The sequence below is a fragment of the Mobula birostris genome, chromosome 16, assembly GCF_030028105.1.
Source record: "Mobula birostris isolate sMobBir1 chromosome 16, sMobBir1.hap1, whole genome shotgun sequence".
Classification (NCBI taxonomy): Eukaryota; Metazoa; Chordata; class Chondrichthyes; order Myliobatiformes; family Myliobatidae; genus Mobula; species Mobula birostris.
In genome coordinates this window covers 75802718-75824667 of record NC_092385.1, presented here as the reverse complement: position 1 = coordinate 75824667, position 21950 = coordinate 75802718, and the positions used below count along the sequence as shown (strand labels likewise).

Sequence of the window (21950 nt, the reverse complement as noted above, 5' to 3'; positions counted from 1 at the left end):
GTTCAACATTTGTCTCATCTGTCCACAGAACGTTGTCACAGAAGCGTGGAACATCCAGGTGGTCCTTTGCAAACTTGAGATGTGCAGCAATGTTTTTTTTGGGAGCAATGGTTTCCTCTGTGGTGTCCTTCCATGAACACCATTCTTGTTCAGTGTTTTTCCTTTAGTGAACATGTGAACAGAGACTTTAGCGAGTTCTTGAGATTTCTGTAGGTCTTTTGCTGTTGCCCTTCAGTTCTTTTTCACCACCGTCAGCATTGCATGTTGTGCTCTTGGTGTGATCTTTGCAGGATGACCACTCCTAGGGAGAGTAGCAACAGAACTGAGTTTCCTTCATTTATAGACAACTGTGGACTGATGAACACTCAGGTCTTTCAAGATGCTTTTGTAGCCTTTTCCAGCTTCAAGCATCTCTACAGTTCTTCTACTAAGGTCTTCTGAAATGTTTTGATTGAGGCACGGTGCACATAAACAGATCTTTCTTGAGAAAAGCAGGATCTGTCAGTAACCTGACTTAGTGTCTTTTTAATAGGGGTGAGCATGTCTACAACCCACACCTCCAATCTCATCTCATTGATTGGAACACCTGACCCAAATAGCTTCCGTAGAAGTTATTACCGCAGATGTTGTTTTTGAACCTAGACTGCGATTGTTTAAATGATGTACTCAGTATTGACGAGAATAAATACAATTGTTCATTTGTTATGACTTCAGGCAGATTGTGTTTGTCTATTATTGTGACTTAGATGAAGATCAGATCACATTTTTATGAGTAATTAATGTAGCAAGTGGGCACGTGGCCAAGTAGTTAAGGCATTAGACTGGTGACCTGAAGGTCATGAGTTCGAGCCCCAGCCAAGGCAACGTGTTGCGTCCTTGAGCAAGGCACTTAACCACACATTGCTCTGCGATGACACTGGTGCCAAGCTGTATGGGTCCTAATGCCCTTCCCTTGGACAACATTGGTGTCGTGGAGAGGGGAGGCTTGCAGCATGGGCAGCTGCTGGTCTTCCATACAACCTTGCCCAGGACTGCGCCCTGGAGAGTGAAGAGTTTCCAGGCACAGACCATGGTCTCGCAAGACTAACGGATGCCTTTTCAATGTAGCAAACCAGGTAATTGCAAAGGGTTCTCAAATTTTTTCTTGCAACTGTATTTCACTGTATGTTTTGACGTGCATGTGGCCAATAAAGCTAACCTTTATGCTTGTTTGTTTGAGGCAAATCAAGGGTCTTCCTGTGGAGAGCACAGGGTTTTACTTTTTCAACCTCTAATCTTTTTGGTTATTCACTTCTTTATCACAGCCCAAATGTGATTAGACTTGTTGTCGCATGGGACTCTGGTGTCACTTTCCCTGAAATTATGTCTTTCCCCCCTGATGAGTACACTCTGTTGGTGCTTGAGATGAATAAAATGGATGCTTTAGAAACCAAGGAGCAAACTTAATTGGATGCCATGTTGTTGTGGCTTTGGCCTTGAGCTTCACAACGTTTTTGAAAAACTGATTAGTGTTTGTGCTTGGATAGGGCCAAGTTATCCACAGGGGCATTCACAGTGTCTCTGGTCAAGGTACATTAAGGCCCTGTGTTGGTCGGGGTCGACGGTGGTTGTTGTTTCCTAGTGTCTGTGTTAATAAGCAAGCCTGGGCAGTTCAATATGGAGAACAAGCTGTTGCCCATGCAGCATGACACCCCGCTCCACATGGTTGATGAATCCAAAGGAACGCCAGAGACCATTTTAGCACAATGGCATCACAGGAGTTGCCAGTCAGAATTGAACTCAATGTCGGACTGCCTTAGGGACTCCAGCTCTGGATTTTTGCTTTGGGTTTACACCTAAAGCCTTCCTCATGAATGAGTATAGCCATAAACCAGTGGTAGTGTGAGATCAGGGTTTTCCTTCTAAATGAGCTGCTAACCACTTCTGACAAGCCCCATCTTACTGAAGTAACTGCGTTTAAGGTAACAGTAATCCACTTTTGCCCCTTCTCCTGTCAATAGAAGTAGTTCTGCCAGGCTTAGTAGCTAAGCCACACATGAAGGCCAGGAGTTGGACTTGGTTGTCGGAGGCCATTTGAGATGCATGTCATTGGGAGCATTTAATAGCTAGTGGGAGCTTATCCCCACTACCCCCCCACCCCCGACTATCCCGGCTATAACAACCTTAATAAATCATGAGAACATAAAAGCTACATATAACAGTGACTACCATTGTGGTGTACCATCAGCAGTTCAGATGCATTCCATGGGATCTCACTGAAGTGTGTCCAAGCAAACATGGTACCTAGCTACATAAGGAGTGATCAGAGGAGAGGGAAGTGAAGAGAGAGTGGGAGGGATTTCCAGAGCTTTTGGTTTTAGCTGTTTGAAGCAGCTGACTGCAAAGGGTGAAAGTGCTGAACGACATTCAGATGTGCAAAGGTTGATGGTATTGAAGAATTTAAAAGCCAGTATAAAAACTTCAAAATGAGATGTTGCCGATGTGTGGCGGATGTAGGTTGAGAAACGGCAGAAGGATGATGACCGAATGGGACTTGGTACGGCGATGTTCTGAGCGACCTCTGAATTACGGAGGGCAAAGCACCATTAGCTAGGAATGCTTTGGAATATTGAGTCTGAAGATGATGAGATCCTTGAAAAGTAATAGATGAACTGAGTCAGAGATAGAGTTGTGTAATGTTCTGGTGAGCAACCCATCTAGAAATGAAAAGAGCTGATTAAATGAAGACAAAAGAGACTGTAGATACTAAATCTGAAGTCCTAATGTAGGGTCTTGACCTGAAAATCCTACAAAAAACAGCCCAGTCCATCGCAGGTAAAGCCCTCCCACCTTAGAGCATACTGACATAGAGTGTTGTCTCAGGAAAACAGCATCAATTATCAGGAACCCCCACCACCCAGAATATGTTCTCCTCTTGTAGCTGCCATCAGAAAGGTGGTACAGGAGCCTCAGGACTCACATCACCAGGTTCAGGAGCAGTTATTACCCCTCAACCATCAGGCTCTTGAAGCAAAGGGGATAACTTCATTCAACATCACTTGTCCTATCACTGAAATATTCCCACAACCTTTGGACTCTCTTTCAAGACTCTTCATCTCATGTTCATGATATTTATTACTTAACTATTTATTATTATTTCTTTATTTTTGTATTTGAACAGTTTTTTAGCACACTAGTTAGTGCAGTCTTTCATCGACTCTATTATGGTTATTATGAATTTATTGAGTGTACTACAAGAAAATGAATCCAGGGTTGTATATGGCCACATACCTGTACTTTGATAATGAACTTACTTTAAACTTTGACCACCCCTTTGCCTCTACAGGTGCTGCTTGACCCACAGTGATTTGCTCTTTTTGCATTCCAGCTTGGTTATTGTCATTCTTATGGATCCGAGGCAATATAAAAAGCAAAATAAATAGAAATATAAAAGTAATCCTACAAAGCACAATGTACAAGTAACTGTTTGTGTGGCCATAAATCCATGCGATTACCTTATATCCATAGACTGCTTCTATGTACGTAAAGTAACACTGGGTAAAGTGACAAAGTGATTCTTGGCAAGAGAAACTCTTCTAGGTAACAGTCCCACACTGTTTTGTGTGTTGCCTAATAAATAGTCTGTTTCTATTTTGTAACCCAGTGCAATCTAGTTCCTGCGTAGAGTTAGTTTGGAAATAGGCAGAGGCCATTCTGCCCTGTGAATCTGTATGTTCCTCAAGTAGTTTTGTATCATAACTCCATATATACAGAAAGTATACCCCTGGAGAAGGGCCAGTGACATTGTGACACCCACCATGCACCCAGGCTGTTGCTCCCACTCCCAGCAGGGAGGAGGCTACGTGGCATCCATCAAACTCAAAAACATATACTTTCCTCAAGCAGTAAGGTTGATCAACACCTCCACCCACTAACCCACTGCTCCACACCCCCAATCACCACTATTTTATCATTTCCTGTCAGTCACCTCATGTACAGACACTCCTGTCCCTAGTGTCACTTTATGGACATACAATCAATCTATGTCTATAAACTATCTTATGTATTTATATTTATTGGTTTTTTAATTGTGTTCTTTATCTTTCATGTTTTTTCACACTGCTTCAGAGCTATAGTAATAATTATTTTGCTTTCCCTTACACCTGTGTACTGGAAATGACATTAAACAATCTTGATTTCTTGATCTTGAATGGATCCAGGAGCTCATCTCAGCTCCATATTAGTCCTTTCTTAATGCAAGTCTCATTGAGTTTTGAATCTCTGTGAATGTAACCCCAGTAGTTCCCTGACTGAAAATTTTTTTGAGTAAGTTCTTCCTTTCCTTAGCTAAGCTTTAATTTCAAAGCATTTTTTTGTGTTTAAATTTAGCCCGTTACCAAGGGATAGCTTCTTTCAGCTGCTTTAATTATCTTAAAGATTGAAGATTTCACTCTGTACTGATGGCTTAGAAGCCTGTCAGCCTCTTGAATGCAACCAATCAATTTATAACTCTTCATCATTAAAAGTAAATTTATTATCAAAGTGTGGATATGTCACCATATAGTATCCTCGTCGGCACTCAGTGAAACAAAGAAACTCAACAGAAAAATTGCACACCGACAAACAAATGAAGTACAAAAGAAGACAATTTATGTTCAACTGTGCTTTCAACAGTAAGATAGGCCAGGCTTGATTTTGACTTCAATAAGTGATTAAATTATTAACCCAAGGATCCAGCCAATTGGAAGTTCTCTCTGCAAAAAATGTTGTAAGTATAAAGCAGGTATTTTGTCGGGAATTTTTGTTGGACCCACCCAGGAGTTGAATGCATCTCTGTTAGGGCTCCTGACAAAGCCGTACACACTGGTCCCACTGAGGATGAATGAACAAAAGGCCGGTGTGTGAGTAAAAACCAGCTCTGGGCCAACCCGCGCCAACTCTGCTGGGCGGTTGTGGAAGTCCAGGGTTCTGACAAATATTTGGTCAGCTGTGTAGATGGGGTCACTCAGGCTGTTGTTTGATTTTCTGTTTTCATTGAAAGAGTGTCTGTAGGATGATCAATAAGGAACTTCTTGTTGGTTCAGACGCTGTAAAGTCCAAGTGGGTCATGATTTTTTTTGAAAGAAGAATTTGCAATTTTTGGTATGGTTCAAAGGATGTGGGTGTCTCTGGCAAGGCCCATATTTATGGTCCATCCCTAATTTTTCCCGTGAACTATCCCACTTTTTAGAGGCTAGTCAGGTCAACCTATCTGATGTTGCATCTGGCCCTCTCAGGAAAAGGGCAACAGGTGACCTTTTCTGAACTTAAAGGTTTTTACTGAATCTAGCATATCACTTTAAATTTATCTCAATCCTGGAATTTAAATTTCCCAGCTGCCGTATTGGGGTTTGCACTCACTGCACAGCTGGGAGATTCTGGGTCAATAGTCCAGACTGCTCCAGTGAAAAACTGGTTACTAAAGGACAACAGCACCATGCGTATTTAAGTTTGGAGCTGGCTGCCATCTTGTCCTTGCATCTGTTGGTGCTTGGTTTGTTTATATGTTGAGATGGAGGATGGGACAGGTTCTTCCGCCCTTTGAGCTGGGTTGCCACTGGAGGTTCGGCCAGTATAGCAGGCTGCGTCTGATATTCGAACAAGGCAACCCAGTCTGCACGGAGAAGACTGGACTGTTGATCTAGAATTATTCTAGCTGCGCATTGAGTTACATAAAATAAGCAGCACATGTGTGACTAACCTACTTTAATTTATGTGGAGATACAGCTCATTAACAAGCCCATCAAGTCTGTGCTGCCTGGTTATACCTATGTGAACAGTTAACTTACCAATCCCTGTTCTTGGAACGTGGGAAGAAACTGGAGAATCAGGAGGACCCCAAGCAGTCACAGGGTGAAAGTACAAACTCCTTACAGACATCAGCTGAATTGAACCCGGGTTGGTAGCTCTGTTACGCTAACCGCTGTGCAACTGTGCCAACAACTTCAACTATTAATTGACAACTACACTCAGTAGCCACATTATCAGATACACCTCTGTACCACTTGTTCATGCAAATATCTAATCAGTCAATCATGTGGCTGTAACTCAATGCATAAAAACATGCAGACATGGTCAAGAGGTTCAGTTGTTGTTTAGACCAAAATTCAGAATGGGGGAGAAATGTGATCTAAGTGACTTTGACAGTGGAATAATTGGTGGTTTGAATGTCTGAGAAACTGCTGAATTCCTAGGATTTTCATGCACAACGCTGTCTAGAGTTTACAAAGAATGGTGTGGAAAACAAAAATGTCCCACCAACAAGTTTGCAAATTCATCAAAGGTGTCTCCCCATGGTTTTCCACACAGCTTTTCAACTCTTTTCACTCGGAGTCTTTTGTTTAGCCAGGGTGGTGGTGGTGGGTAGAGTGGTGTCATTGAGCCAACCGTGCCGCTGATCATTTCAGTGAGAGGCCTGCTTCAAAACACCTCTGCTCTTTCTTGCAGCCCATTGGTCCATTTCAAGCCAGGCAGGGTTTGACCTCTGCTCTTTCTTGCAGCCCATTGGTCCATTTCAAGCCAGGCAGGGTTTGACCTCTGCTCCTCCTCTCAGCCATTGGTCCATTTCAAGGACATCAATGTCAAAAAGAATCAAAGTGGGCTGATTTACACAGTTGATGAGACTGAATTATTTAAAAGATTTTTTTAAAAAAGCTTAGTTTTATTTGTCACGTGTACATCAAAACAGCGAACTGTAAGGTGAAATCCATCGTTTACGTCAACGACCAACAGAGTCTGAGAATTTACTGAGTGTAGCCCACATGTATCGCTGCATTTCCAGCGCCAGCATGGCAGCCCGCAACTCACCAACCCTAACCTGTCTGTCCTTTGAAATGTGGGAGGGAATCGGAGCAGCCTTGTGGTCATGGTGGGAATGTGCAAACTCCTCACATACAGATGTGGGAATTGAACGCTGATCTTACAACTTGCGTTTAAATAGTTTGTAACCAGTGTGCTGCAGTGCCACCACTTTATAAAACTTCTCTTCATGGACTTGTTTATGTTGAAGTTAGTGGAAAGGTTTAATCTTACTGGTTTGAAGTCAGATCCTCAGCCCGGGGTATTGGCTGTCCTCTTTTCCATGATCATCTCTTTTCAATTTGATCTTACAAAACTTCGAGCCAAAGGGCTAATTTGATTTGTTGTAAAGCCAGCACAAGATGCACTGGGTCAATTGGTAATCAAAGGAGAAAGAAAAAACTCTGGTTAAGTTCCACTAGCGGCCTGGCCTTTTGTTTTATTTCAGATTTAGAGCATCTGCAGTATTTTGCTTTGAGTTTTTTGAAATAATGATTTGTGTTTTGGCTCTGATGTTCCAGCAGCACTCCATAACATTGTATTTTCTTGTTTACAGATCTATGTGTGTGGGGACAGCACTAAAGACTGGGCCGGCAGTGCAGGGGTAATGCACCTGTCCGGAAGCCTGGAAGAGACAAATGGTAAGCAGTCTTTCCTTTCTAGGGATAAAAGCAGAAATTAAGAATAAAATGGAGAATGGCTTATCATCAAGCTACATGTACATATGCAGCCCTGAGATTCAATTTCTTGTTAAGATTCAAAGTAAATGCGAGAAACATAATAGAACCAAAGAATACCCAATAGGACAATCAGTCAAAGTGCAAAAGACAACGAAGTGTTCAAATACAAAGAGGAAAAACTAACAATGATAATAAATAAGTAATAAAGATTGAGAACATGAGATGAAGAGTCCTACAAAGTGAGTCAGGTGAATTGGGGGTGACAGATTAATGACTCTGACCTCTTCTCCCGGAGCCTCATGATCTGCCCATCACCTCTCTTGTTCCCAGTCTCCTTCCCCAATTCCACTATCCCCTCCTATTAGATTCCTTCTTCAACACTGTCTGTTCCACCTCTCCCCTCCCAGTTTCTTTCATCATCCTTCCTCCCCCACCCCACCTCACCCACCTCACCCCTCACCTGGTCTCAGCTGTCACCTTCCAGCTTGTGTTCCTCCCCCTCCCCCACTGCTGCTTCTGCTTCCCTCCGCCTTCCTTTCCCGTCTTTTCTCGAGATTAAATCGTTGGGTTGCTGGGCAGTATGGCTCAAAGGGCCTGTTCTGCACTGTGTCTCGAAGTGCACGCCATGGCGATATCCAGCGTCGAACAGAGTCGCTATCCCAGCAGAACTGTTCATATTTCCCACTTGTTTTCACTATAATTGTTCAGTGTCGTTACTGTTTACTGATCAGTGTGGTGGGATACTGTGGTGCAGTGGTATAGTGGCTAGCGTAACACAAGTGATCGGGGTTCAATTCCCCCTACTGCCTGTAAGGAGTTTTTGTGTTCTCCTCATGACCGTGTGGCTTGCTTGTGGGCATTGCAGTTTGCTTCAACATGCAGATGATGCGTGGCACAGTAACTTGTGGACATGGCACAGTAACTTGTGGGCATGGCACAGTAACTTGTGGGCATGCAGATGATGCATGGCACAGTAACTTGTAGACGTGAATATGTTGGCACTGGAAGCATGGAGGCACTTGCAGGCTGCACCCAGCACATTCTTAGATTACGTTGGTCGTTGACACAGATGACACGTTTCATGGTATGCCTTGATGTACAAAGTTTGTACATGTGACAAGGCTGATTTGGCATTATCTCCAGTATCTGTACTAAGCTGAATTCCTTTAATGAGTCCCACTTCGTACATCACTTACCATTTGTCTGCATGCTTTTAAACATCATCTGTCCTGCCATTTTCCACTCCATGGTATGTCCTCTGAATTTGCCTCATCCCCTTTAATACAGCAGTTACATCCCCGGGAAGCACCTTTGCTTGTTTTTCTGTATTAATGGTGATGGTATCAGGTGTTGAAGCACAGAGACCTGTACGGAACTCCACAGAAATACTTGGGTTTCCCAGCAGAGCACTCGACTCTTCCTTTGACACATTACAATCTGGGGACGTGCTACAATCCTTCCCGTTGGCACAGACGTGGTCCCAGATTGCACTAAGTTCCAGAGATGCTGGTTTTCTGGATCTTTTCATGATGTCAAACCTCATCCTGTTCCATATCAGGGCGAAATGTATTTCAGCAGGAAGATTCACACATACAGTATGTACATAGCCACACTCAAACTGTTACTTGTACATTGTGTTTTATCGGATTGATTTTATATTTATATTTTTTGTGGGTTTTTTATTACCACTACTGGCTCACGGAGCCCTTGAGGTCTTTGGAGTTTCTGTTGGCATTTCTGTAGCGCTGTGTTTTTACGGGATGCGGTTACTGCCCCAAGCCAGACGCTCCTCCTTTCGCAGTTGGGCTTGGGAGTGTCAGTGGTGGAGTTGTTTTTTTTTAGCTGCATGGATCTAAAGTCGCAATCATTTCTTTCTTCCTTACGCTCGTTTACTGAAGAATACCAATAAACAAAGTTGAAAGTGTGCACATAGTAAATTGAGACACCTTCAAAGTGTATCCCCTCTTTCTTCCGTGAGTGGTTTCTTTTTTCCAACAGCCACAGACACCACATTGCTTCCAGCTTCGCTCAGTGAGTCCACATGTGAACAGTAGGCACAGGAAGCAGCCAGGGCACACGGAGATCACACAAGCCTCAGATGAGAGAAGTGACCAGTGAAGGTTAATGATAAATGTTGGCCATGCCCCTCAGAGAATACCCTTGTACGTTTACTGGTGCTAATCGTTCAGAATCAGAATTGTGTTTAATATTACTGGCATATGTTGTGAAATGTGTTGTTTTGCAGCAGCAGTACAGTGCAGTACACTATCGTCATCGTTAGGTCGCATCTGGAATTTCCAGTTGGCGGACGATCTCCCTCCACGCCACTCTGTCCCGACACTTGTCCACAACATTCCTCGTCTTGTCCAGTTTGGTCCAATCCTTGATGTTATCCAGCCACATTGTTCTTTGCCTTCCTCTTCTTTTCTTTCCCTCCACCTTTCCATACAGTAAGTCCAACAAGATGTTATCTCTCTGCGTAACATGTCCACAATAAGCAACTTTTAACTTCATGATCTTCTTCAGCAGTACCTGTGTCTGTGTTCTATCAACTTTGACAAAACCCTCTCATTTGAAACTTTCTCTGCCCAGCTGATCTTCAACATTTGTCGATAGCACCACATTTCAAAAGCATTAATTCGTTTCATGTCATCTTTCTTCAGGGTCCATGTTTCTGATCCATACCTCAGCACTAACCACACGTAACACGCGAGGAAGCAAATTCTACTTTGGATGTCTACCTTCCGATTGCATAGTAGATCTTTTAGCTTCATGAACTGGATCTTAGCCATACCTATTCTCCTTCTGATCTCAACTTCACATCTCCTGTCATCAACTTGTCAGACAACTGCCAAGATAATCAAACTTTTGCACCTGTTCACTGTCTTGTCCATTCCCTTGTAACGATACCATCATCATTGAGTCCTTAGTGTTTGTTTTACTTACCACCGTCGATTTTGTTTTCTTAGGGTTAATTTTTAGTCCATTTTCAAGGCTTTTCTCATTCACTTTATTCGGCATAATTTGCAGTTCACTTTACAAAGTATAAATTACAATAAGTATATATTAAAAATAATTAAGCAAATAATGCAAAAAGAGAGGGTGAAAATACTGAGGTAATGTCCATGGGTTCATTTTCAGTTCAGAAATATGATGGTGAAGGGATGGAAGGTCCTGAAGTGTTGAGTGTGTGTCTTCAGGCTCCTGTACCACTCCCGTGATGGTAGCAGTGAGAAGAGGGCACGACCTACGACCTGGGTGATGGGAGTCCTCTACAATGAATGCTGCCTTCTTGAGGCATCACCTTTTGAAGGTGTCTTAGATGCTGGGGAGCCTGGTGCCCAGGCTGAGTTTTCAATTTTCTGCAACTTTCTTCAGATCTTCTGCTGTGGCCCCTCTACACGAGACAGTGATGGAACCAGTTAGAATGCTCTCCACGGTACATCTGTAGAGAGTTGTGAGTATCTTTGGTGACGTACCAAATCTCCTCAAACTCCTAACAAGATAGGGATGCTGTTATGCCGCCTTTGTAGTTGCTTAATGTGTTGGGTCCAGGATTGATCCTCAGAAATGTTGACACCCAGAAACATTTCTTTTCTGTCCAAAAAAGGACATGTTTGACAAACTTCAGGCCCAAGCCTTTGGCATTTTCCCATGGAACAACTGTTGAACCCAGCTCCAGCTGGATCCCGGCCCAGGAAAATTCATTGCAAGGTTCCATCTCAAACACCTCTTACCACTGGACCAAGTCCTCCTTTCCACTTTACAAATTGAATCTCTCCAGCAACACATGCAAAAATGCTGGAATGCTGGGAAATGGGACAAAAGGAACGTCTTGGAGAGCTACGCATGCATAATACTGAAGGAACTCGGCAAGTCAGGCAGCATTTGCAGAGAGGAATAAACAGTTGCCGTTTTGAGGCTTACAAGCTCGAGGTCAGAGTGGCTTAGATGATTCTCATGATTACAAAGGCTGCTATGGAAGTGTGAGAAATAGGGCACAAACCTAGAAGCAGCTTTGAAATTTGGGACCATTTCACAAGAGGCAGGGAATCTTCCTGTTATAGATGCAGACATACTTTGGGCCTGGCATTCCCTTTTTCAGAAGCTCCAGAGCAAACACTGGAGGTGGGCTGTTAGCTGAGGTGTTGATGCTGCATGATTGCATTGGTCACCTTGTTAACCACCAGGGTACCAGCCATTGTGTCCTCATCTGCCAGGCAGTCAGGTCTGTGTAGACCTCAACAGAAGCAAGAGGAGAGGTGTGGGGAGGTGGTATGGAGAAGAGCAGAATTGTCTGTTTTTTCTTGTCTTGAAGACCCCCTTCATGAATGAGCCAACATTAACATTAAGATCACACAATTGCCAGTGGGTGTATTACACAGTGTGTGTATTACCACGATGCCGGTGGGTGCAAAACACAATTGCCAGTGGGTGTATTACCACAATGCTGGTGTGGTAATGGACCTGGACAAGCCAGCGAGCACTGTGAGGGTCATATTTTTTGACTTCTCCAGTGCGTTCAACACCAGCCGCCCTGCTCTGCTGGGGGAGAAGCTGACAGCGATGCAGGTGGATGCTTTCCTGGTGTCATGGATTCTTGATTACCTGACTGGCAGACCACAGTACGTGTGCTTGCAACACTGTGTGTCCGACAGAGTGATCAGCAGCACTGGGGCTCCACAGGGGACTGTCCTGTCTACCTTTCTCTTCACCATTTACACCCCAGACTTCAACTACTGCACAGAGTCTTGTCATCTTCAGAAGTTTTCTGATGACTCTGCCATAGTTGGATGCATCAGCAAGGGAGATGAGGCTGAGTACAGGGCTATGGTAGGAAACTTTGTCACATGGTGTGAGCAGAATTATCTGCAGCTTAATGTGAAATAGACTAAGGAGCTGCTGGTAGACCTGAGGAGAGCTAAGGTACCGGTGACCCCTGTTTCCATCCAGGGGGTCAATGTGGACATGGTGGAGGATTACAAATACCTGGAGATACGAATTGACAATAAACTGGACTGGTCAAAGAACACTGAGGCTGTCTACAAGAAGGGTCAGAGCCGTCTCTATTTCCTGAGGAGACTGAGGTCCTTTAACATCTAATGGACGATGCTGATGATGTCCTACAAGTCTGTGGTGGCCAGTGCTATCATGTTTGCTGTTGTGTGCTGGGGCAGCAGGCTGAGGGTAACAGACACCAACAGAATCAACAAACTCATTTGTAAGGCCAGTGATGTTGTGGGGATGGAACTGGACTCTCTCACGGTGGTGTCTGAAAAGAGGATGCTGTCTAAGTTGCATGCCATCTTGGACAATGTCTCCCATCCACTATATAAAGTACTGGTTGGGCACAGGAGTACATTCAGCCGGAGACTCATTCCACCGAGATGCAACACAGAGCGTCATAGGAAGACATTCCTGCCTGTGGCCATCAAACCTTACAACTCCTCCCTTGGAGGGTCAGACACCCTGAGCCAATAGGCTGGTCCTGGGCTTATTTCATAATTTACTGGCATAATTTACATATTACTATTTAACTATTTATGGTTCTATTACTATTTATTATTTATAGTGCAACTGTAATGAAAACCAATTTCCCCTGGGATCAATAAAGTATGACAATGACTATGGTATAAACACAGGATGTGGTGTTAAACTTGGCCATCCTCACTGCTCATTGCTACATTGTTCCTTTCTTTGAGTGAGGTAAATAAAAAACCTTGAGGCAAGAGCTTTGCCAGGTTATGGGGCCAGCTCTGTGGTTTGTGGCAGGTGAAATACTGAAGGAACAAAAGATTTACTGGGTTATAAAAACCTCATGCAAATCTGGGAGAAAACACTGAAATATGATTATTTTTATTATTATATTTATATTGCAGCAGTGGTTCAATGTGGTTTTGCCATCATTGCCTGGGGTTATTTGTGCTGTGGAACGCTACCTGTCTGTAATACAGTGCCTATTGTATAGTGCAAGAACACCAGGTGCTCCCGGTTCCGCTCGTTAGAAAGTGTTAGCAGCATAGTTCCCTCTAAGTTGTGTGCGTGTGCACACATTTTTCAACCAGCGCACAAAGGAAATTAACATGCACACAAAAGGTTAGATACCAAAAATAATGTAATAATTAATAACTATACTTATTGAAAATAATCTTTTAGCTAACTATTTGTTAACTAGTTGATCGGTTTTTCAAATACTACAATACACGTCACTAATTTACGTCACCTCACCTTTCCTGTTCCGGTTTGTACAGCTGCATGCATCATGGCGACAGCCATGTTTGGCGGACAGTGTTCATATCGTAAAGTTTACAAAGATCTGTTTCAAATCCTGTAGATAGCTTACGAAGGTTTTATTGAAAAAGGTATTGATTCACTATGTCAAATTCAAAAGAAGCGAAGGCCGTGAAGCGCAGAAGAACTGCAAATTTGTTTAAAGTTGAATGGCTTAACAAAATAGTAGAAACTGCTACACCGAGAGGTCATGAACATTCAGCTATGAGAAATATTTTAATTATGATTCAGAAACTGGAGTTATCTGTTTGTATTGTCGTGATGCGAAAGTTGCTGGAGAATTTGCTAGTGGAAAGAAGTGGGATGATATTTGGAAACTTGACTTTTTGAAGCGTCATTTGGCAAGTAAATGGCATTTGGACAGTGTACAAAAGCTCAGGCAACAGAACCCGTCATTACCCGTTACAGGAGTGCTACACATGTTACGGTTGAGTGCAGATGAGCGAGAGCGAAAGCGATCAAACCCAGAGGAGATCAAAGTTGGTGTACAAGAAGGGCCAGCTTTTGATTTCTCTGCAGTTGCAGATTGTGACTTCACATTTGGCGATAAACAAGTTAATGCCTTATGTCTAAAATATCATGATTTTCTAGCTGAAGATACTGTAATAGTTAGACAGTTTAATAATTTCAAATTTTCCATGCAAGAAAAAATTAAATTCAAACTGATTTCAAACTTTGCTCAAATGGTGGCATTTGTACTTCAAAATGAACAGTTTTGCGGCCTTGCACGGTTGATGGACATTGGGGGAACCTTTCTCGCGTCTAGTTCGGACTGTGAGCAAGGTTTTAGCCTAATGAATCAACTCAAAAACAAGCTGAGAAACCGTTTAGGTGAATGTCATTTGGATACGTTAATGAGAATCAAAAGCTATCAATTGGATGGAAGTTCTATTAGTCTAGATAGAGTTTACAAAGAATGGGTAAATACCAAAGACAGGAGGGAGAAAAAATAATTGAGTGACTTAAATATGTATGTTATTTTGTTGTTATTCTGAGCAGTTTTATGTCGAATATTTTGTAAACCTACATAAACTGTGCCATGTGTGCATTCAATGCACACATACTTTTGTCACAGGAAAAAATCTGCACAACATAAGGTTTTTGCGCACACTCACTACTAAAAATTAGAGGGAACATTGGTTAGCAGTTTGAGGTTTGTAACTTTGGCTTTCTGCCAAACCATGTCCAGTTGATAGTTTACCTGGATTTTCAATGTACTGGAATACTAATCCACTTCGTAAGATTTGTTAATACAAAGTGTAGATTCACAGGGTGCAGCCATTGCTGGCAAAGCAACATTTATTGTCCATCGTAAATGCAGTAGGAAAGCTGTAATATTGCATATTCTTGCCAGTTACACTGTGTGACTTGGTCAGTCATATCGGAGAGCAGTGTAGTGTCTTGGATAGACCTAGACATCTTCCTCTTCTTTAGCCTATTCCCCTCCTGGGGCACTGACTGCCAACAGCAGCTCACTAGTCCTGTGTCCTGGGTAAAGGTTGTGGCTTCAGCTTTCACTGTATGGTTTTTTTCACATTTTCTAGGCAAAGTCCTTCCCCACTCAGAGCTTCAGAATCAGGCTTATTATCACCAGCATGTGATGTGAAATTTGTTAACTTAGCAGCAGCAGTTCAACGCAATACATAATCTCTCAGAGAGAGAGAGAAAAAAATATAATAAACAAGTAAATCAATTACATATATTGAATAGATTATTAAAAAATGTACAAAAACAGAAATACTGTATATTAAAAAAGTGAGGTAGTGTCCAAAGCTTCAAAGTCCATTTAGGAATGAGACAGCAGAGGGGAGGAAGCTGTTCCTGAATCGCTGAGTGTGTGCCTTCAGGCTTCTGTATCTCCTACCTGATGGTAACAGTGAGAAAAGGGCATGCCCTGGGTGCTCGAGGTCCTTAATAATGGATGCTGCCTTTCTGAGACACCGCTCCCTAAAGATGTCCTGGATACTTAGTAAGCTAGTGCCCAAGATGGAGCCGACTGGATTTACAACCTTCTGCAGCTTCTTTTGGTCCTGTGCAGGAGCCCCTTCATACCAGACAGTGATTCAGCCTGTCAGAATGCTGTCCACGGTACTATAGAAGTTTTTGAGTGTATTTGTTGACATGCCAAATTGCTTCAAATTCCTAATAAAGTATAGCCACTGTCTTGCCTTCTTTATGACTACATCAATATGTTGGGACCAGGTTAGATCCTCAGAGATCTTGACACCCAGGAACTTGAAACTGCTCACTCTCTCCACTTCTGATCCCTCTATGATGATTGGTATGTGCTCCTTCATCTTACCCTTCCTGAAGTCCACAATCAGCTCTTTCATCTTACTGACGTTGAGTGCCAGGTTGTTGCTGTGGCACCACTCCACTAGTTGGCATATCTCACTCCTGTATGCCTTCTCGTCACCACCTGAGATTCTACCAACAGTGGTTGTATCATCAGCAAATTTGTAGATGGTATTTGAGCTATGCCTAGCCACACAGTCATGTGTATATAGAGAGTAGAGCAGTGGGCTAAGCACACACCCTTGAGGTGCGCCAGTGTTGATCGTCAGCGAAGAGGATATGTTATCACCAATCCACATAGTCTGTGGTCTTCCGTTTAGGAAGTCGAGGATCCAATTGCAGAGAGAGGTTTAGAGACCCAGGTTCTGCATTTCTCTATCAGGATTGTGGGAATGATGGTATTAAGTGCTGAACTATAGTCGATGAACAGCATCCTGACGTAGGTGTTTGTGTTGTCCAGGTGGTCTAAAGCCACGTGGAGAGCCATTGAGATTGTGTCTGCCATTGACCTATTGTGGCGATAGGCAAATTGCAATGGGTCCAGGTCCTTGCTGAGGCAGGAGTTCAGTCTAGTCATGACCAACCTCTCAAAGCATTTCATCACTGTCGATGTGAGTGCTACCGGGCGACAGTCGTTAAGGCAGCCCACATTATTCTCCTTTGCCTTTAGTGTTGCCTTTGGTGTTTCTGTAGTGCTGGGTTTTTATGAAATGGGATTACTAGCCCCATGCCTGACCCTTGAACTTCCACAACTGGGCTTGTGACAGTCCATGGTGGAGTTAGCCAGACTTCAAAAGGACAACAAATCTCCTGCCTTAGAAGTCCATGGTGAACAGCATGTTTTTAAAAAAATGATGCTCTGGTGATTTCATGGTTTCCATTATTGCCATTAACTTTCATTTGTATAATGAGAAGACATTCCAAGTTTACTTAAATTGGATTTAAACTGACCTGTTGGGACTTGAACCCTGTTCTCTGCATTATTAGTCCAGTTCTCTCTCTTAATTGTCTAGAGAGGGAGATGTTAGGCCAAGTTATCAAGAGCTTTGTTATTTAGGTGTTGACCACCCCCACCTCCCAGGTGTGATGCCAGACCAAAAATAATGTTAAAAATGTATTTGTTTCCCATATGTGAGATTTTTCCTGCCAAATCTCAGTCCATGATTGGATGGTCAAAGTTATCATTGTGTTTTATTTTTATTTAGACAGTGGGACAAAAGGGGATACTTGAAGGGCTGAAGTTAATCCTGATTATAGAGATCATAACTGAACAAACCAAGTGATCCTTTTAAAAGGTGTTTTGCTCAAAAGTGATGGAGAGTGAGCTGCAGGAAGAATTTGACTGCACCAATTTTTAATGCTCACAGTCACATTGACACGAGAAGTGTTCTCACATCCCAGGACATTCCTGAACAAGGTATTGCCTTTAGGTGTCTATTGAAACGTGGCTCTGAAAAGCCAACACTTTCTTTGCCACATGGGTGACAAAGTTAGCCTTTCCTGCCCATAGCACCAGTGGTCTACAAGGTGTTCCTCATGCATCTGGTCCATCAGGTCATTGGTATAGCTCACAGTGTTCTTAGTCATAGAACTAAGTACAGCACAGAAACAAACTAGCCCATGCTTAAGACCATAAGATAGAGGAGAATAATTAGGCCATGCGGCCCATTGAGTCTGCTCTGCCATTTCAACATGGCTGATTCCTCTCAGCCCCAATCTCCTGCTTCTCCCCATATTCCTTCATGCCCTGCCTAAACAAGAATCTATCAACCTCTGCCTTAAGTATGTCCAATGGCCTCAGCATCCACCTGTCATAAAGAATTCCACAGATTCACCACTCTCTGGCTAAAGAAATTCCTCACCTCCATTCTAAATGAACATCCTAGATTCTGAGACTGTGCCCTCTGGTCTTGACTCCCCCACCTTAGGAAACATCCTCTCCAAATCTACTCTATCAAGGCCTTTCAATATTTGATAGGTTTCAATGAGATCCCCTTTCATTCTTCTGAATTCCAGGGAGGACAGGCCCAGAATATCTTTCATTCGCAGAATCATTCTCGTAAGCCTCCTCTGAATCCTCTCCAATCCTTTCTTAGATAAGGAGCCAAAAACTGCTCTCAGTACTGCAAATGAGGCCTCACCAGTGACTTGACTTAACACCTTTGTTTTTATATTCTAATCTGCTGGAAAGAATGCTGACATTGTATTTGCCTTCCTTACCACCGACCCGATCTGCAAATTAACCTGTAGGGAATCCTGCATGAGGACTCCCGAGTCGCTTTACACCTCGTATTTTAAATTTCTCTCCATTTAGAGTATAGTCAACCTTTTTATTTCTTCTACCAAAGTATATGACCATCTTAAGGACATCTTCAGGAGCGGTGTCTGAAAGGCAGCGTCCATTATTAAGGACCTCCAGCACCCAGGGCATGCCCTTTTCTCACTGTTACCATCAGGGAGGAGATACAGAAGCCTGAAGGTACACATTCGGCGATTCAGGAACAGCTTCTTCCCCTCTGCCATCTGATTCCTAAATGGACATTGAAGCTATGGACACTACCTCACTTTTTTTAGTATACAGTATTTCTGTTTTCGCACATTAAAAAAATCTACTCCATATACATAATTGATTTAGTATTATTTTATTTTATTTTATTATTATTATTATTTTCTTCTCTCTCTGCTAGATTATGTATTGCAGCGGTCCCCAACCACCGGGCCGCTAGGAAACGATATGAGTCAGCTGCACCTTTCCTCATTCCCTGTCATGCACTGTTGAACTTGAACATAGGGTTGCCAACTGTCCCGTATTTGCCAGGACATCCCGTATACTGGGCTAAATTGGTTTGTCCCCTACGGGACCGCCCTTGTCCCATATTTCCCCCGCTAAGGTAGACCATTCCTATGAAACCTTTCGTGCCAAAATGGCGTAAAGCGAAGAAGCAATCACCATTAATTTATATGGGAAAAATTGTTGAGCATTCCCAGACCCGAAAAATAACCTACCAAATCATACCAAATAACATGTAAAACCTAAAATAACACTAACATATAGTGAAAACATTAATGATATGATAACTTCACAGCCTATATAAAGTAGAAATAATGTATGTACAGTGTAGTCAGGAAGATTAAGCCTAAACCGATTTGTGGGGAAACAAATCGGCACGTACGCACATGCGCACATCATGCATGTGCACACAGATGCCGCGCAAGGCTTCATGGTCATGGTAGTCTTTCTCGGGGTGAACACAAGTGTCCTGTCAACACTGGTGAACACAGCAGGCCAGGCAGCATCTATAGGAAGAGGTACAGTCGATGTTTCAGGCCGGGGCCCTTCGTCAGGATTTGACTGCTACTTTTGTCCCTTATTTGGGAGTGAGAAAGTTGGTAATCCTAACTGTAAAAGGCACGTTGAGGTGAGTTTAACCGTAATTCCCCCCCCTCCAGTCAGCCGGTCCGCAAGAAGATTGTCAATATTAAACTGGTCCGCGGTGCAAAAAAGCTTGGGGACCCCTGATGTATTGAATTGAACTGAACTGCTGCTGCTGAGTTAACAAATTTCATGTTTCATGCTGGTGATAATAAACCCGATTCTGATTCTGACTTCTTGTCACTATATTCCATCCACCTCTCCTAATCCATTCTCCTAATCTGTGTAAATCCTTCTCTAGCCTCTCTGCTTCCTCAACACTACCTGGCCCTCCACCTATCTTTGTATTGTTTGCAAATTTGTTTCAAAAAAACCCATCAGTTCCATCATCTAAATCATTGACATTTAAAGTAAACAGAATCAGTCCCAACACAGACCCCTGTGGAACACCACTAGTCACTGGCAGCCAACCAGAAAAGGCTCCCTTTATTCCCACTCTTTGCTCCTGCCAATCAGCCACTGCTTCAACCATGCTAGAATATTTGCTGTAATAGCATGGGCTATTAACTTGTTAAGCAGTATCATGTGTGTCACCTTGTCAAAGACCTTCTGAAAATCCAAGTACATAATATCTGTTTATTCTCCTTTGTCTATATTGCTTGTTATTTCTTCAAAGATTTCTAAGCGGTTTGTCAGCAAGATTTTTCTCTTGGGAAACCATGCTGAATTATTATTCTGCCTAGTCCCATCGACCTGCACCTGGCCCAAAACCCTCTACATCCCTCCCATCCATTTACTTATCAAAACTTCTTAACTGTTGAAATCAAATCCACACCTACCACTTCAGCTTGCAGCTCATTCCACACACTCACCACTCTTTGAATGAAGAAGTTCCCCCTCATGTTCTGTTTCAGCATTTCACCTTTCACCCTTAACCTTTGACTTTGTAGTTCTAGTCTTAGTTCTAGCATTTCACCTTAGATAGATCTGGTCCTAGGGTTGAGGTTCTGAACTGGAAGAAGGCCAAACTTGAAGAAATGAGAAAGGATCTAAAAAGCGTGGATTGGGACAGGTTGTTCTCTGGCAAGGATGTGATTGGTAAGTGGGAAGCCTTCAAAGGAGAAATTTTGAGAGTGCAGAGCTTGTATGTTCCTGTCAGGATTAAAGACAAAGTGAATAGGAATAAGGAACCTTGGTTCTCAAGGGATATTGCAACTCTGATAAAGAAGAAGAGGGAGTTGTATGACATGTATAGGAAACGGAGCAAATAAGGTGCTTGAGGAGTATAAAAAGTGCAAGAAAATACTTGAGAAGGAAATCAGGAGGGCTAAAAGAAGACATGAGGTTGCCTTGGCAGTCAAAGTGAAGGATAATCCAAAGAGCTTTTACAGGTATATTAAGAGCAAAAAGATTGTGAGGGATAAAATTGGTCCTCTTGAAGATCAGAGTGGTTGGCTATGTGCGGAACCAAAAGAAATGGGGGAGATCTTAAATGGGTTTTTTGCGTCTGTATTTACTAAAGAAACTGGCATGAAGTCTATGGAATTAAGGGAAACAAGTAGTGAAATCATGGAAACTGTACAGATTGAAAAGGAGGAGGTGCTTGAGGCAAATTAAAGTGGATAAATCCCCAGGACCTGACAGGGTATTCCCTTGGACCTTGAAGGAGACTAATGTTGAAATTTCAGGGGCCCTGGCAGAAATATTTAAAATGTTGGTGTCTATGGGTGAGGTGCTGGAGGATTGGAGAATGGCTCATGTTGTTCCGTTGTTTAAAAAAGGATCGAAAAGTAATCCGGGAAATTATAAACCGGTAAATTTGACATCGGTAGTGGGTAAGTTATTGGAGGGAGTACTAAGAGACAGAATTTACAAGCATTTGGATAGACAGGGACTTATTAGGGAGAGTCAACATGGCTTTGTGCGTGGTAGGTCATGTTTGACCAATCTATTTGAGTTTTTCGAGGAGGTTACCAGGAAAGTGGATGAAGGGAAGGCAGTGGATGTTGTCTACATGGACTTCAGTAAGGCCTTTGATAAGGCCCTGCGTGGGAGGTTAGGTAGGAAAATTCAGTCGCTAGGTATACATGGAGAGGTGGTAAATTGGATTAGACATTGGCTCAATGGAAGAAGCCAAAGAGTGGTGATAGAGAATTGCTTCTCCGAGTAGAGGCCTGTGACTACTGGTGTGCCACAGGGATCAGTGCTGGGTCCATTGTTATTTGTCATCTATATCAATGCTCTGGATGATAATGTGGTAAATTGGATCAGTAAATTTGTTGATGATACAAAGATTGGAGGTGTAGTGGACAATGAGGAAGGTTTTCAAAGCTTGCAGAGGGATTTGGACCAGCTGGAAAAATGGGCTGAAAAATGGCAGATGGAGTTTAATACAGACAAGTGTGAGGTATTTCACTTTGGAAGGACAAACCAAGGTAGAACATACAGGGTAAATGGTAAGGCATTGAGGAGTGCAGTAGAACAGAGGGATCTGG

The 21950-nt window shown here is 42.8% G+C and overlaps 1 protein-coding gene across 5 annotated transcripts in view; it reads left to right on the top strand.

Moving 5' to 3' along the window:
* The window catches only part of plxnb1b (plexin b1b), a 379174-nt gene that overhangs the window by 183870 nt on the left and 173354 nt on the right, over positions 1-21950 (top strand). For all 5 annotated transcript variants that reach the window (XM_072280878.1, XM_072280877.1, XM_072280876.1 and 2 more), the window contains one exon: positions 7373-7457. The gene's annotated coding sequence lies outside the window, so the exon portion shown is untranslated. The remainder of the gene's footprint in view (positions 1-7372; positions 7458-21950) is intronic.